This window comes from Equus przewalskii, chromosome 20 (assembly GCF_037783145.1).
Source record: "Equus przewalskii isolate Varuska chromosome 20, EquPr2, whole genome shotgun sequence".
NCBI classification, from domain to species: domain Eukaryota; kingdom Metazoa; phylum Chordata; class Mammalia; order Perissodactyla; family Equidae; genus Equus; species Equus przewalskii.
This window is the reverse complement of record NC_091850.1, coordinates 56,594,487-56,611,309: the sequence shown is the minus strand read 5'-3', so window position 1 is coordinate 56,611,309 and position 16,823 is coordinate 56,594,487. Positions and strand designations below refer to the sequence as shown.

Here is a 16,823-nt window from a genome sequence, read left to right as displayed (position 1 = left end):
CGACACTCGCCGGCGCCGCGCTCCTGGCGTGCCCCGCGGGCCGCGGGTGCTAGGACATCGGCGTGGCAGGGCTTCGCCGGTGGAGCGGCGGGGTCCCCGGGGTCCCCGGGGTCCCCCGAGGATGCGGCGGGAACGACAAGGGGGTGAACGCCAGCGTTCGCGGAGCCTGCCGGAGCGACGCCGGGCTGAGCGCTCTCGGGAGGCCCTTTCAGTCTGGGGTGACGTCAATAAGAGGCGCAGTTTGTGGAGTCGCGGAAGTCAGAGCGCCGATGTCGGGACGTCACTGTGGAGCCCCACTGGGAGGGCGGCGGGTCCCACCTGGCGCCCACCTCTCCCGACCCTCAGCGCGGCGGACGGGCGGCCCCGGGAGGGCTGCGGAGCCCCGAAGTCCGGGCGCAGCTTCCCGTCCCCTTCTCTCGCGGGCCGCGTTCTGACCCTGAGTTCTGTCCCGGGTGCAGGTGTTTACGGTCGACCAGGACCAGAGCCGTCGCGCGAAGCTGGGCGACCTCCTCCTTGTGCACCTGGGAACTACGAAAAGGCCTTGCAGGGCTTTCTAGAAGGTCAGCCGCAAACCCCGGTGACCAGCCCGACCTCTGCCCTCCCGGTCATCCCGGGTGTCTGCCGCCGGACTTGTCCGATGCTTGGCCCTCCTGGCCGGGACTCCCACAGGATTTTGTTCCCGCCCAAGAAGATGTTTCCCTTGTCGGGAAGTTGCCTAGGGCAGCTCCCGTGTGCGAGCAGCCCCCCTGGGACTGCTTCCTAAGGTGGTAGGTGGAGAGCTTACTGTTGGATGTGGGCGTCCGGTTGGGGGCCCTGAATGCCACCGTTCTCCTCCGGAGTGGGGTGCAGTTCGTTCTCAGGGCCCCTCCGACGTCAGTCGGGTGCTGGCTGGGATCAGAGCTCGTGTGCACACAACCATGCATAGGCTGTGTCACAGAGCCGGCCCTCCACTTTCTAACGGGGTGGGGGTACCTAGAGGAACAGGAGGCTGCCCCGTCGGGGGCCCCTGGGAGCCGGCATGCCTTCCCCCGTGGCCCACCCCACCTGCCCTCTCCCCAAGGGCCTTTCCTTACTTCACTCCTGGTAAGCCTCAAGCCGAAGGGACTCTTGGTATGATCCCAGGTTTTTTTCCTTATCTTTTGGCTCCAAGAACTGCTCACCACCAGCTCTGAGGATGAATAACTATTGGCTGCTCTGGATGAATGCTGGGGGTCTGGGCTCTCAGGAGCAGGGGCTGCTGTCAGAGGGGAGGAGAGAACCTCAGTTCTCTCTGAGCATGATGCTGGCAAAGGACAAGGAGAGTGATGATTCTCCTGGTAGTGGTTTTATTTTCATTTGGAAGGATGTCCTAGTTGTTAGCTCTAGGTTTTTTTTCCCATTTAAGTCAAGTTTACTGCTGTGTAATTTACATAAAGACTCTAAGAGCATTTCTGTGAGTTTGGACAGATGTCTTCACCCATGAACCCCGGTTACAAGATGGAGAACTTTCCTGTCACTTCAGAAACTCCTTCTTGCCCCTTTGTGGTCAGTGCCCACCCCCTGCTCAGCTCCCAGGCAACACTCATCTGTTTTCTGTGCCTGCGCATTAGTTGAGTCCTAGAGTTTTACATGAACAGAATCATTCAATCTTTTGCGTCTGGCTTCTTGGCACGGTGTTTGTGGAATTCATCATTGTTGCGTGTAGCAAGGGGCCTTCTCCTTGCTGAGTACAATTCCATGCTGTGGACGTACCACAGTTTGTTAACCATTCACCTGTTGATGGACATTAGGGATGTGCCCATTTTCGGCTACAAAGAAAAAGTCTGCTATGAGCATCGAATGCAGGTCTCTCATAGTTATATCTTTTTATTTCTCTTGTGTAAATACCCAGCAGTAGAATTGCTGGGTCATGTGGTAAGTGTATGTGTAACATCTTAGGAAGCTGCCAAACAATTCTCCACTTTAGTTGAGTCATTCACACTGTTGCCAGCAACTTTTGAGAGTTCTAGTTGCTTTAAAACCAACACTTGGTAATTTCTGTCCTTTCAAATGTATTCCTTGTAGTAGGTATATAGTGATGTCCCAGTGTAGTTTTAATCTGCGTTTTCCTGATTCCTAATGATGTTGAGCATTTCTATGTGCTTAGTGGTCATTCGTCTATTTTATGAGGTTTCTTTCCAAATCTTGTGCCCATTTTAAAAATTGGGTTGTATGCTCTCGTCTTCCTAGATTGTGAGAGTTCAGGGTATATTTTGCATATGAGTACTTTGTTAGACATATGTATCGTGAATATTTCCTCCCAATGTATTCCTTGTCTTTTGTATTCTTAAGGATGTCTTTCAAAGGGCAAAAGTGTAGAATGTTTATGATATCCAGTTTAATCACATCGTAACAATGAGTGATTTTTGTGTTCTCCCTCCATTTCTGTTAGTTTTTGCTTTATGTGTTTTGAAGCTCCGTTGTTAGGTGCGTCATTGGGTCTGTTACGTCTTCTTGATGAACTGACCCCTTTGTGGTTGTGAGGCGTCCTTTGTCCCTGCTGATAGTCCTTGTTCTGAAGTCTGCTCTGTTGCACGGTAACGTAACTACTTCAACTTTAGTTTTGATTCTTTTGATGTTTCCCTGGCATGTCCTTTTCTGCTCTTTTACTTTTAGCGTCTGTGTCTTTATGTGTAAGATGTGTTTCTTGTAGACAGTTTAGAGCGAGTTCTTCCTTTTTCTTCTTTGTTTGTTGACAAAGATTCACCCTGAGCTTACGTCTGTTGCCACTCTTCCTCTTTTTTGCTTGAGGAAGAGTTGCCCTGAGCTGACATCTGTGCCCCTCTTCCTCTGTTTTGTGCGTGGGGTGCTGCCACAGCATGGCTGACGAGTGGTGTAGGTCTGCGCCCGGGAACTGAACCTGGGCAGCTGAAGTAGAGCACGCCAAACTTGGCCGCTAGGCCGCTGGGGCTGCCCAGTTCTTCCTTTTTTCATTCTGGTTGATGGTCTCTGCCATTTAATTCAAGTATTACGTCATTTAAATGTAATGCAGTTATCAATGTGGTTTTCTATTTGTCCCATCAGTTCTTTGTTCTTTTTCCTGTTTTTTCTGCCTTCTTTTTCTCATTCTTATTTTTGTGTTTTTAAGGATTTAAAGATATCTTCTTTATTGGCCTCTCAGCTTGGCCTTTTTTGTTTTGTTTCGTGGTTTTCCTGTGGTTGTCAGTGTGCAGCTTCACCTAAAGACAGTCTGCTGTCAAATTGTATTGTGCCCCTTCCCGTTGGTTGTGACAGCTTTAAACAGTACAGTTCTGTCTCTGCCCTCCTGCTCCTTTTTCTCTTTTCCCGCATTTCACTTGTGCGTGTGCCGTGGACTCCGTCACGCCTCGTCTCTGCCCTTCTGCTCCTTTTTCTCTTTTCCCGCGTTTTACTTGTCCATGTGTCGTGGACTCCGTCACGCCTCATCGCTTTTACTTTAAACAGTCAATTATCTTTTAAATAAGTTAAAAATGAGCAGGGAGTTATTTTATATGTCTACATGTATTTACCTGCTCTTTCGGCTTCTTTGTTTGCATCCTGGCTCCTAGCTGGTGTTCGTTTTCTTAGCCTCGGTAACTTCCTTTGGTGTTTCTTGTTTCACAGGTCTCCTGGTGGTGAATTCTGTTGACCATTGCTTGTATGTCAGTGTTTTTAATTTGCCCTCTTTTCTTGGAAGATACGGAGTTCTAGGTTGGTGGGTGCTTTTTCTTCCAGCATGATAAAGCATGTTGTTTCATTGTCCTCCGGCTTGTGTTGTTTCTGGTGAGAAATTAGCGGTTATTCCTGTCTTTCTTTGTAGCATGTCTCTTTGGCTGCTTTGAGAATTTTCTAAAGTCCTTGGTTTTCAGCAGTCAGCTGATGATGTACTGTGGTGCGGCTTCCCCTGCCTGAGGCTTATTGAACTTATTCAATTTGTGAGTTTCATCAGATTTGAAAATGTGGCAGCCACAATTTCTGCAAACGTTTCTGTCTGTCTCTTCTTTTTGGGACGCCAGTCATGCGTATATGAGCAGCCTGATGCTGTCTCAGTGTCAGTGAGGCGCTGCTTATTTTCAACGTGCTTGGGTTCGAATACTTTCTAACACCATGTACTGAAGTTCACAGATCTTTTTCTGCAGTTTCCAAACTGCTGTTAAGCTCATCCTGTGAAGTTTTCATTTCAGATGTTATTTTTTTTCCTCCAGAAGTTCCATTGTTTTGTATTCTTTTTTTCCTATACCCTGGAGAAACGCCTACAGTAAATAGAGATATTCCTTGTATCTTGTTACAGCTGCATGTTTCTCCATTTGTGGATGTACAACAGTCTGTTCAGCCATCTCCATGTGGTAGACATTTGGGTGGCTTCCAGCCTTTAGTGATTGAAACCAGGGCTCTAGTGAACAAACTGGAACACACGGTTTCTCGTGTTATTTTGTCTGTGTGTCTTTGAGATGGGTGCTTAGACGTGCTTTGTTGAATCAAATGATAAAGGCACATTCCTGCCTTAGGTGTTGTCTGGCGTGTATTCCTATCAACAGAGTGTGAGAATGCCTGTCCCCTGTCACTCTGCCGTCAGAGCACAGTGCCAAGCCTGTGGAGCTGTGTCAGTCTGATGGGTGAGATGTGGTAGCTTGCTGTGGTTTTCATCCTTATTTCTCTGACTGTGGAAAATACCCGGCCTCGTGTGGAGCAGGAGCTGTGGTCCTGTGTGTCATTCTGTGCTGCACATGGGGTATCTTATGAGCTCAAGGAATAACCACCACAATCCATTCATCTCACTGCTTCCAATGTGAGCTCTGCAGGATTTGTTCAGTAAAAATAAAATCCTATTAAGTGAATCTGGGTTTGGGAAACTGTGAAAAGTGCAGATTATGCGCCACCTAGGTGCAAATATGGGAAATAATGAGAGCAGTTCCCAGAGGCAGCTAGGGGTGGGCGCCCAACATCTGCATCTCCTCTGGTGTCAGGTCGGCCTTGTGTTTCAGCTGTTGTCACTGAAGAGCAAAGGAGGCCCTGACTGGTCAGTCCTGGACCCTGGACTCCGTTTTCAGATGAGATGTGTAACCTCTCCTAGTGTTATCTTTTGTGAAACAGGGTAACGTGCCTGTTCGTGGAGTGGACAGGAAGAGTGCGTGACTAGAAAGCCCCGGCCCAGTGCTGGCCACGGAGGAGCAGCCGTGTTAGCCACCACGTGGTCATTTCTTAGAGCGGCAGGGCGGCTGGAGGCAAAGAATCAGGGAGGCCTGGCACTGGGCTCTGTGCATTTCCCGTGACCAACTCCCACAGACAGGACGGCTTAAATGTCAGGAGTTTATTCTCTCTGTCTGGAGGCTGGAAGTCTGAGATGCGGGTGTGGGTAGGGCTGGTTCCTGCTGAGGCCTCTCCCCCGGCATAGATGGCCGTCTCCCTGTGTCCTCACACGGTCGTCGCTCTGTGTGTCTGTGTCCTGATCTCAGGAGGACACCAGTCCTGTTGGGTTAGGTCCCACCCTAACGACCTCGCTTAGCATGAATTACCCCCTTGCAGACCTCGTCTCCGCACAGTCGCATTCTGAGGTGCTGGGGTCAGGACCTCCTTGCAGACCTCGTCTCCGCACAGTCGCATTCTGAGGTGCTGGGGTCAGGACGTCCTTGCAGACCTCGTCTCCGCACAGTCGCATTCTGAGGTGCTGGGGTCAGGACGTCCTTGCAGACCTCGTCTCCGCACAGTCGCATTCTGAGGTGCTGGGGTCAGGACGTCCTTGCAGACCTCGTCTCCGCACAGTCGCATTCTGAGGTGCTGGGGTCAGGACGTCCTTGCAGGCCTCGTCTCCGCACAGTCGCATTCTGAGGCGCTGGGGTCAGGACGTCCTTGCAGACCTCGTCTCCGCACAGTCGCATTCTGAGGCGCTGGGGTCAGGACCTCCTTGCAGACCTCGTCTCCGCACAGTCGCATTCTGAGGCGCTGGGGTCAGGACGTCCTTGCAGACCTCGTCTCCGCACAGTCGCATTCTGAGGCGCTGGGGTCAGGACGTCCTTGCAGACCTCGTCTCCGCACAGTCGCATTCTGAGGCGCTGGGGTCAGGACGTCCTTGCAGACCTCGTCTCCGCACAGTCGCATTCTGAGGCGCTGGGGTCAGGACGTCCTTGCAGACCTCGTCTCCGCACAGTCGCATTCTGAGGCGCTGGGGTCAGGACGTCCTTGCAGACCTCGTCTCCGCACAGTCGCATTCTGAGGCGCTGGGGTCAGGACGTCCTTGCAGACCTCGTCTCCGCACAGTCGCATTCTGAGGCGCTGGGGTCAGGACGTCCTTGCAGACCTCGTCTCCGCACAGTCGCATTCTGAGGCGCTGGGGTCAGGACGTCCTTGCAGACCTCGTCTCCGCACAGTCGCATTCTGAGGCGCTGGGGTCAGGACGTCCTTGCAGACCTCGTCTCCGCACAGTCGCATTCTGAGGCGCTGGGGTCAGGACGTCCTTGCAGACCTCGTCTCCGCACAGTCGCATTCTGAGGCGCTGGGGTCAGGACGTCCTTGCAGACCTCGTCTCCGCACAGTCGCATTCTGAGGCGCTGGGGTCAGGACGTCCTTGCAGACCTCGTCTCCGCACAGTCGCATTCTGAGGCGCTGGGGTCAGGACGTCCTTGCAGACCTCGTCTCCGCACAGTCGCATTCTGAGGCGCTGGGGTCAGGACGTCCTTGCAGACCTCGTCTCCGCACAGTCGCATTCTGAGGCGCTGGGGTCAGGACGTCCTTGCAGACCTCGTCTCCGCACAGTCGCATTCTGAGGCGCTGGGGTCAGGACGTCCTTGCAGACCTCGTCTCCGCACAGTCGCATTCTGAGGCGCTGGGGTCAGGACGTCCTTGCAGACCTCGTCTCCGCACAGTCGCATTCTGAGGCGCTGGGGTCAGGACGTCCTTGCAGACCTCGTCTCCGCACAGTCGCATTCTGAGGCGCTGGGGTCAGGACGTCCTTGCAGACCTCGTCTCCGCACAGTCGCATTCTGAGGCGCTGGGGTCAGGACCTCCTTGCAGACCTCGTCTCCGCACAGTCGCATTCTGAGGCGCTGGGGTCAGGACGTCCTTGCAGACCTCGTCTCCGCACAGTCGCATTCTGAGGTGCTGGGGTCAGGACGTCCTTGCAGACCTCGTCTCCGCACAGTCGCATTCTGAGGCGCTGGGGTCAGGACGTCCTTGCAGACCTCGTCTCCGCACAGTCGCATTCTGAGGCGCTGGGGTCAGGACGTCCTTGCAGACCTCGTCTCCGCACAGTCGCATTCTGAGGTGCTGGGGTCAGGACGTCCTTGCAGACCTCGTCTCCGCACAGTCGCATTCTGAGGTGCTGGGGTCAGGACGTCCTTGCAGACCTCGTCTCCGCACAGTCGCATTCTGAGGTGCTGGGGTCAGGACGTCCTTGCAGACCTCGTCTCCGCACAGTCGCGTTCTGAGGCGCTGGGGTCAGGACGTCCTTGCAGACCTCGTCTCCGCACAGTCGCATTCTGAGGCGCTGGGGTCAGGACGTCCTTGCAGACCTCGTCTCCGCACAGTCGCATTCTGAGGTGCTGGGGTCAGGACGTCCTTGCAGACCTCGTCTCCGCACAGTCGCATTCTGAGGTGCTGGGGTCAGGACGTCCTTGCAGACCTCGTCTCCGCACAGTCGCATTCTGAGGTGCTGGGGTCAGGACGTCCTTGCAGACCTCGTCTCCGCACAGTCGCATTCTGAGGTGCTGGGGTCAGGACGTCCTTGCAGACCTCGTCTCCGCACAGTCGCATTCTGAGGCGCTGGGGTCAGGACGTCCTTGCAGACCTCGTCTCCGCACAGTCGCATTCTGAGGTGCTGGGGTCAGGACGTCCTTGCAGACCTCGTCTCCGCACAGTCGCATTCTGAGGTGCTGGGGTCAGGACGTCCTTGCAGACCTCGTCTCCGCACAGTCGCATTCTGAGGTGCTGGGGTCAGGACGTCCTTGCAGACCTCGTCTCCGCACAGTCGCATTCTGAGGTGCTGGGGTCAGGACGTCCTTGCAGACCTCGTCTCCGCACAGTCGCGTTCTGAGGCGCTGGGGTCAGGACGTCCTTGCAGACCTCGTCTCCGCACAGTCGCATTCTGAGGTGCTGGGGTCAGGACGTCCTTGCAGACCTCGTCTCCGCACAGTCGCATTCTGAGGTGCTGGGGTCAGGACGTCCTTGCAGACCTCGTCTCCGCACAGTCGCGTTCTGAGGTGCTGGGGTCAGGACGTCAGTGTGCGAGTCGGGAGGGAAGCGGTTCGTCCCCTAGCAACCCCGCCTCCACTGCGGATCCTCCCGAGCGTCCCCGTGACCTTTGTTGCTCTGGGGTCAGAGGAGAGGGAGAGGAGGAGCATGCGGTCAGGGAAGGAGGGAGGTGTGGACAGAGCCGGGGTGTCGGGTGGCACTCAGGCTCCAGAAGTTGGTGCTCCTCTGCCTCTCTGACTGCCAGCTCTGCACCTGGGGGGACGGTGCCTGTGCGTGCCGTCCTGTCTGAACCGGGGAGCTGGTGCTGGAGTGGTGGGTGCTGGGAGAGGTCGTGTCATGAGGGTCTCGGGAGGTGGGCGCTCAGGGATGGTGCAGCTGTGGCCTCGGCAGGTGTTGGGGACGGGCCCATCACTTTCGCTGCCCTCAGCGAGGTGCGGACAGTGCAGCAGGGCCTCCCCTCATTGATGGCCCAGTTTCCCAGGAGGAGAATCGGTGAGGTGACAAGCTTCAGCCTCAGAACACACAGGCTCCGTTATTATCCTGCACAACGCCAGGCGTGCCATCCCACACAGCTTTTAGTGACTCACTGTCAGTATTGGAGTTTGCAGTTTCCTCAGGAAACCTGGTTTTGAACAAGTAATAGATTCTCTCCTCTGGAGCACATGAGGGGCCACACTACAAGCTGATGGAAATAATGCTTTTCGTGCAGGAGAAGTCGACTCTGAGTGGCGCATGTATTACTTTGTCCAGCTGCCCTTGTGCCCAGGCCCCACCCTGGGCTCGGATTGTTGGTATAAGTGGCCCCTCGACCGAGGGCAGGAATGAAAGCTCTGGATCTACCCCCTTGAAACCCAGGTGCCAGGATGTGCAGCCTCCCCGGAGCAAGGACATGCTTGCAGCTGAGGGCCCGGGCCGCTGGGCACCTGTGGGCCCCTCAGCCTCTGCCGCAGGTGCGCGGGCAGCCGGGGCCGCGTCACAGAGAGCCCCCTCCAACCAGAGCTACAGCCCCAGGGCGCCTGACAAGGTCAAGATTTAAAAGAATAAAACGCCATCTGTCCTGAAACCTAAATGCCTATTAATTCAATGCAATGCCCACAACCCACCCCAGGTTGGAGCAATTTCCGGATGAGGAAACTGAGGCTACAAGTGTCTGGGGCTGGAGGCTGGGCTTCCAACCAACGCCTGATCTGCCCACGTGGCCCGCATGGCCTCAGGGCCCTTGGCTCCCCCGCCGGTGTGTAAAGGGCCAGATGGTGGGACAGGGGAGGTGTGTAAGGAAGGACGCAGGGGAAGGCTTATTTGGGGGATTGTTGGCGCACTGGGGCTTCCCCCTCCCAGAGTCAGGAGAGCAGGGCTGTGGGCCCCCGGGGCTCTTTGTGTGCCCACTATCCTGTGGAGGGCATGAGAGGAGCCACACGCCCCCCTCCCTGGAGCAGCTGGGGTCCCAGTGTGCAGGAGGCCCCAACAGCGTGCCTCAGGTCCTGTCGGCCACAGGGGCTGGGCCGGACCCCTGTGTCACAAAGGGCCAAGGGAGCAGCAAGGGTGGTCAGCAGCCCTCCCACACCCTGCAAACCTAGGTCCGGTCAGTGGAAAGAAGTGGACCACAGGTGTGACCACGTGGAGCTGTGAGCAGCCATGCGCATCGAACAGTGATGGCACCCACAATTATGAAATCACAGAAATAAGGACGGGTGACGACTTGGGTGTGGTGATGGGCAGAACCACAGGAACCATCTGGTGGGAGATCAGTCACTGCTTCTCCCAGGATGTGACATCCAGGACCCGTGGATGAGGATGCTGTGGGAGAGGGGTTTGAGCAGAGGCAGCAGCGTGGGCAGTGAGGTGAGGGCCCGGGGGCCAGGGCTCAGCCAGGCAGATCTGCATACCATCCCTGGCCCAGCCTTGTGGGTCCCGGGAGGCTGTGGGGTTTACACTCAGAAGGCTTTTCTTCCACGTTGACTTTATCCAGGTGAACGTTTGTATCTTATCACAGAGTGGATTCAGCTCTCGGCCTGCAGAAGTGTACTTTGAGATTCTGATGTCTCTAACTGCAAGATGGACGGCTTGTTCCAATTCTTTCTGAGTTCACAACATGGGGGCAGGAATACAAACCACGATTCCACCTTTGCAACAGCTAGAACTACAACAGGAGACAATCTCTCATGAGACTCAGTTTAAATAAACTGCCTTGATACGACATCATTCCCAGGAGCATAGCTCCTGTCACACTTCATCCAAGCTGGGGCATAATCGCTCACCTGATGGCAGTAAAGCTGATAGAGGGAAAACGGGAGCACCCTCGGGGAGGGCGCCTTTGCCCACAGAAGGGGCTCATCTGTGGGTGACTCTGTCCTCAGCTGTGTGGGCAGAGGGAGGCATCCCGCGCTGGCGGAGGGACCCTTCTTGAGTTGGCCTTTCCTGCTGTGCCTCCAGGCACCTTCCAGGCCGTCAACCGCCGTCTGTTTCCTGATGGGCTCCCGAGGCCGTTGTGTTGCAGCTGCTCCGAGCTGATGCGGCTTCCAGGGATGAACCTTCTGACACAGCCACCAGGCCGACTGGAGCTCAGTGTTTAGATTTCTCTTCCTTGATGTCTGCTCTCAAAGTCTCTGCTTTCATCCTGAGCAGAACACTGAGGGTTTCCAGTTTCCACATCTCTGCTAAATTTGTTCTCGAGTTTCCTTCCATTAAAGCTGACTCGAGGCCCCACGTCCTTTGTGTGTGAGGCTGAGTGTCTCAGAATTTGCTGTCGTTCCTCCAGAAGCGCAGCAGCTCTGCGGCCGTCCTTGGTCCCTAGTTGAATTAACTGAAAATCCGACCAGGACTGGCCACACCGCCGTCTCCGCGGGGCTCTGGTACATCTTCTTCAAGACCAGCATGATGCAGAACCCGAGGCTGTCAGCCAACCTGCTTGGCCCCAGAGGCCACAGCTGAGCTGGCCCCAGTGTCTGGGCTCTGCCGGCCTGTGCAGTAAAGGGTTAGCCTTGCCCAAGAAAGGTCTGGCCCTTTGCCCCTAGAATGCTCTAAGGCCCTGGAATGTCCTGCCTGATGACAGTGTCCCTGTTTGCCTGGGGCCTTGGGCCACACCAGGTGGTCTGTGCTCACAATGTGATTTATATGGGGCCTTGGGCCCCATGGTGTCAGTCCAACCTTTGGGCAGGCTAGAGACTAAGCTCAGCCGTGCCACATGACTGCCCAAAACCCTGGACACCACCGTTCGGGCCGGCTTCCCTGACCGTCAGTGCTCTGAGTGTGCTGTCACGGTCGCTGCTGGGAGAATTAAGTGCTGTCCGGGGCTCCAGGGAAGCGTGCCTGGTCTCCCCTGGGCCTGCCCGTGCATCTCTTCCCTCTGCCGATTGTTGTGTGTGCCTTTGGCTAGTGAGCTGTAACCGTGAGTGTATCAGCTTTGCTGAGCTCTGAGCCCTTCTAGTGAGTCGCTGAACCCGAGGGTGGTCTTGGGGACCCTGGCACCGCACAGGCAACAGCAGACTGAAGAGCGCTGATGAGCATCCACCTGGAGCCACCCCGTGCCTGGTGACAGGCAGACCTCAGGGGGACGTGCAGTGGGATGGCCCCTCTCACTTCCCTCACACCCTGCCACACAGACAGGGACCATGTCACATGGCCCCAGGGAGAGGGTGGGCTGCAGGGGGCCGAGACAGTGGCAGACCGTGGCAGACAATGGAGCCACAGACATCAGACTCCCCACAACTCGGTGCACCTGTGGAGAGAGGTGGCCTCTGGTGCTGAGAACGACTGGTGGGGCCCTCACAGTCCTGCAGGCCACCCTTGAACCATGGAGGGAAGCACGGCCCTGTCCACCGTTGCATTCTCCAGGGTTCCTGGTGACATGGGGTGTGCTGTCACCCTAGGCTGTTGCATGGTCCCCAATGTCCACATCTAAAGGAGGAGGAGACTGGTGAGTCCCAGGGCCTTTGGGGGAGTGGGCTAGGAAGCGGGTGTGGTTAGCGGTGTCAAATGCAGGTGCCATGTCAGGTGTATGGCTGCTGGTGGGATGCCCCAAAAGAGAGGAGAAGACAAATGCTGCCGAGCTGTGGGGATCCACGAAGCAGAGCGCTGAGAGCCTGAGGAGGAGGATCGCAGAGCCCAGGGTGCTGGGTAGCCTCCAGCGGGAGCAGGGACAGTCATCTGCTGTGGAAGGAGGGGGCAGAGTGCGGGCTGCAGGCTCAGAGGGCCCCTTCTGGGGACGTCCATCTTCTCAGCCAGGCGTGTAGGAGAGCATGAGATGTTGATGGGAGTGAGTGGGAGTTACTTACTGGGCACAGGTGGTAGAGTTTTAAAGAGACGATTGCTGGAGTTTCAGGCAAATTGAGAGCCTTGACTGTGAGTGTGGGGCAGTGGACAATTAGGCTTTGCCAGGTGAGCACCAAGGAGGAGCAGGATGCAGAAGAGTCAGGGATGCTTGCAGGAAGCGCTCATGACCCGAACCACAGGGTTCGCATTGGAGGGGAGGGGGCATGACACGGTGCTGGAAATACTACTTGGTGTTGTGAGGATGCCGACATGTTGGATCTCGAGTTGGTTTCCATGGAAGGTGGTGAGGAACCTTGGCTCTAACAGTGGGATGAGAGAGGCGAAAGGAAGCTCGGGCCCTGCACAGAGCCGCTTGACCAGTGGGTTTCGCACAGCTGTGGGTCCAGGCAGCCCCATTACATCAAACCCACCACTCCTTTTTTGTCATTTCTTCCCTCCTGTCTTCACCTATGGTGCCGTGACCCCTCCCCACAGTGGGGCCAGGCTCAGTGCTGCTCTGGACATTTAGGGCATGTGACTGGTCGCCTCAATGATGGGCGGGCTGTTGGGGTGTGTTGGAGGCTGGATGCCCTGAAAAGCAAACAAAGGACTACCTCTCCCCCTGTGCACATTGGGAAAGTCTTGCCAGACACACGGTGAACAGCTTGAACCTAGACTCCAACCTATTTACATATAAACACACAATTTTTGCATGATTTTAACATACTCTGATTTTTCTAGAATTTGCGATAAGGTAATTGAGGATGGCTGGTACTTAGCTTTGTTGAGAACTGGGAAGTGCGCAGCAGCTGGACAGCATGCCCTCACATGTCACTGCACTGGCCACTGCCACAGCCCCGAGCTTCTGTGAACGGACCTGCTTCCCACACCACGTCCTGCAGTGAAGGTGTGCCTGCACTTTCAGAAGTCAAAGTTCATGTCGTGCGCTAGTAAACTTAACTACCCTTTTATTTCTCCTTTTATGACAGGTCATTAAACTGATTTTTTTGAAATGGTATGCACAAGTGAGTAATATTGTCTCTGAATTTCAGCAGAGCGAGAGGATATGATAAAATATTTGTTATAAAAGGCAGGGTTTGGAGTCTGACAATGCTGAGAACCATTGATACCCAGCAAATATCCTCTGGCTACCAGCTGGAGGAAAGTGTGAGATTACTCTGTTGACACCAAGCATATGCCACCCTGAGAAGCAACAGCAGCTGGGGATGCCCTAGAGGCAACATTCAGCTCCTTCCCACGGAATTCTTTAACTCAGGGAAACCAGAAAGAAGAAACATCTGTTAGAAGCCAGGTGCGTGAATCGAAAGTGAGAAAATGACATTAGAGTCCTTCTGTCCTGCAGATTCGGCATCTTCCCTGTAATTAAAGGGGAATAAAGCGTATGCTGATCCTAAACTCCCGTTGAGGGCGAGTGAATCCCAGTTTAATGGGGTCAGGTAGCTGTCAGGACAATCTGCTGGAGAAGATGAGCTTTGGTCCTAATGACCCTTCACCTAAGTGACAAATGAGAAATAAAGCCTTGAAAGAGAAGCCTGGATTGTGGTTAATGTCAACTCTATGTGAGATTACTGCTCAGTCAATTTAATTGATGAGATTTCTGGTTGGGCTTGGGAAGTAATGGATTTCCCATTTCCTCAATGGCTTCCAGGATTTTGGACGTGTTCATCATGTTTGGAGGCCTTGACTCTGCCTGCGTCTGTGTTTGCTCTTTGTGGAGAACATGAACCACCCAGATCACAGGATATCAGCACCCAACGGATGAAAGGAGAAATAAGGAGATGAAGGTTTTCTTCATTAGTCCTTCTGAAAATTCATCTATTGGTCTAAATATTTGAAATTTTATTTTTCAGGCAGGCAGACCAAAGGAATAGAATAAAAGTCCAGAAATAGAATCAAATCCATACAGAGAATTGGCACATGGTAAAGGGGAGAAGATGGGCTTTGAGAAGAGTATTCTGGGACAATTGGGTAGCCGTTTACAAAGAGATAAAATGGATTCTTTATCTCATCCTCCACACCAGAATAACCCCCACAGCACCAGGGAACTAAATATAAAAAAAAGAAACATGTAGGTTCCAGAGGAAAACAGTGAAGCCCTGGATATCCCAGGAGAGAGAAAAGCCTTTTTACTACAATCTACAACTCAGAAGAACAGAGAAAAGATCATTAAATTCAACTGTTTAAAATGAAATATATCCAATCAAAATCCCAGCAAGTTATTCTTGGATATTGACAAACTGATTCTAAAGTTTACATAGAGAGGCAAAAGACCCAGAATAGCCAACACAATATTGGAGAAGAAGAACAAAGTTGGAGGACTGACACTATCCATCTTCAAGACTTACTGTAAAGCCACAGTGATCAAGACAGTGTCGCATTGATGGAAGAACAGACAGATAATTGGAACAGAACAGAGAGCCCAGAAATAGACCGACGTAAATATCGTCACCTGATCGTTGACAAAGGAGCAAAGACAGTCTTGTCAACAGATGATACTGGAACAACTGGACATCCACACGCGGAAGAATGAATCTAGACAGAGACCTCACACCCTTCACAAAAATGAACTCAAAATGGATCATAGGCTCAAATGCAAAACACAAAACTATAAAACTCCCAGAAGATAACAGGAAAGCCTAGGTAGCATTGGGTTTGGGCATGCTTTTTAGGTACAAAATCAAAGTCACAGTCCATGAAAGAAAGAATCAATAAGCTGGACTTCGTTAAAATTAACAACTTCTGCTCTGCAAAAGACAGTGTCAAGAGAAGGAAAAGACAAGCCACAGACTGGGAGAAAATATTTGCAACAGACACATCTGATAAAGAACTGTTATCTAAAATATACAAAGAACACTTTACATTCAACAATAAGAAAACAAACAACCCAGTTAAAAAATGGACCAAAGATCTGAACAGACACCTCAACAAAGAAGATACGCAGACGGCAAACAGCATATGATAAGATGCTCCACATTTGATGTCATTAGGGAATTGCAAGTTAAAAAGACATTGAGATACCACTACACACCTATCAGAATGGCTAAAATAAGGAACACTGACATCATCAAATGCTGGCAAGGATGTGGAGCAACAGGAACTCTCATTCACTGCTGGTGGGAATGCAAAATTGTGCAGCCACTTTGGAAGACAGTTTGGCAGTTTCTTACAAAACTAAATGTACTGTTACCATACCATCCAGTAACCACACTCCTTGGTATTTACCCAAATGGACTGAAAAGTTGTGTACACATAAAAACTTGCATACAGATGTTTATGGCAGCTTTATTCATAATTGCCAAAACTTGGAAGCAATTAAGATGTCCTTCAGTAGGTGAATGGATAAATAAACTGTGATCCATCCAGATGATGGAATATTATTCAGTGCTAAAAGAAATGAGCTATCAAGCCATGAAAAGACATGGAAGAACCTTAAATGCATATTACTAAATGAAAGAAGCCTTCCTGAAAAGGCTGCATACTGTGTGATTCCAACTCTATGACATTCTGGAACAAACAAAGCTATGGAGACAGTAAAAAGATCAGTACCTGCTAGGGTTGGGTGGGAGGTAGAGGATGAATGGGTGGAGCACAGAGGAGTTTTAGGGCAGTGAAGATATTTTGTATGATACTATAATGGTGGATTCAGGTCATTGTATGTTAGTCCAAACCCATGGAATGTACAACATCAAGAGTGAACCCTAATGTAAACTATAGACTTTAGGTGATTATGATGTGTCAACATAGGTTCATCGATTGTAACAAATGGACCATTCTGCTGAGTGGTGTTGATAATGGGGGAGGCTGTGCATATGTGGGGGTCTGCGGGCATATGGGAAACCTCTGTACCTTCTGTTCAGGTTTGCTGTGAACCTAAAACTGCTTTAAAAATTAAAGTCTATTAAAAATGAAATATAAGGTTTTGCATGAACAAAAACCCCAGGAACAAAATCATAGCACGGTAGGGAAAGTGTTCACACCTGTACCCCAAAGGGCTGGCCTCTACAAATTATGATGAGCGTCAGCAATCATGGTAAGAAAGCCCAGCTATCTATGGAAAAAAATCCTCGACCATCAGGCAGTTCACAGAAACAGAAGGACCACGGCTCTTACCACATGTGAGGTTGCCCAACCTCACAAGAGGAGTGGAGTCCTAGCTCCGCCACAGTACGGGTCCTACCTCTCAGGTTGGCAGAGGTCCAGAACTTTGACAACATGCCCTGACGCATCTTTCTGTTTGTTTGTTAAAAATTTTTTTTTGTTTTTTTAATTTCATATTTGTTTATAACTATATAAATTTCATGTGTACATCATTATATTTCAACTTCTGTATAGGCTGCATTGTGCTCACCACCAAAAGTCTAGTTACCATCTGTCACCATACATGTGTG

At 52.4% G+C, this 16,823-nt stretch overlaps 1 long non-coding RNA gene across 1 annotated transcript; it reads left to right on the top strand.

Annotated features, from left to right (window-relative positions):
* The first annotated feature begins 236 nt into the window (after positions 1-236).
* LOC139077886 (uncharacterized) lies at positions 237-16,345 on the top strand. Its single transcript, XR_011530493.1, has 3 exons — positions 237-767; positions 13,156-13,321; positions 14,084-16,345. It is a non-coding gene; the product is annotated as an uncharacterized lncRNA (long non-coding RNA).
* The last annotated feature ends 478 nt before the right edge of the window (positions 16,346-16,823 follow it).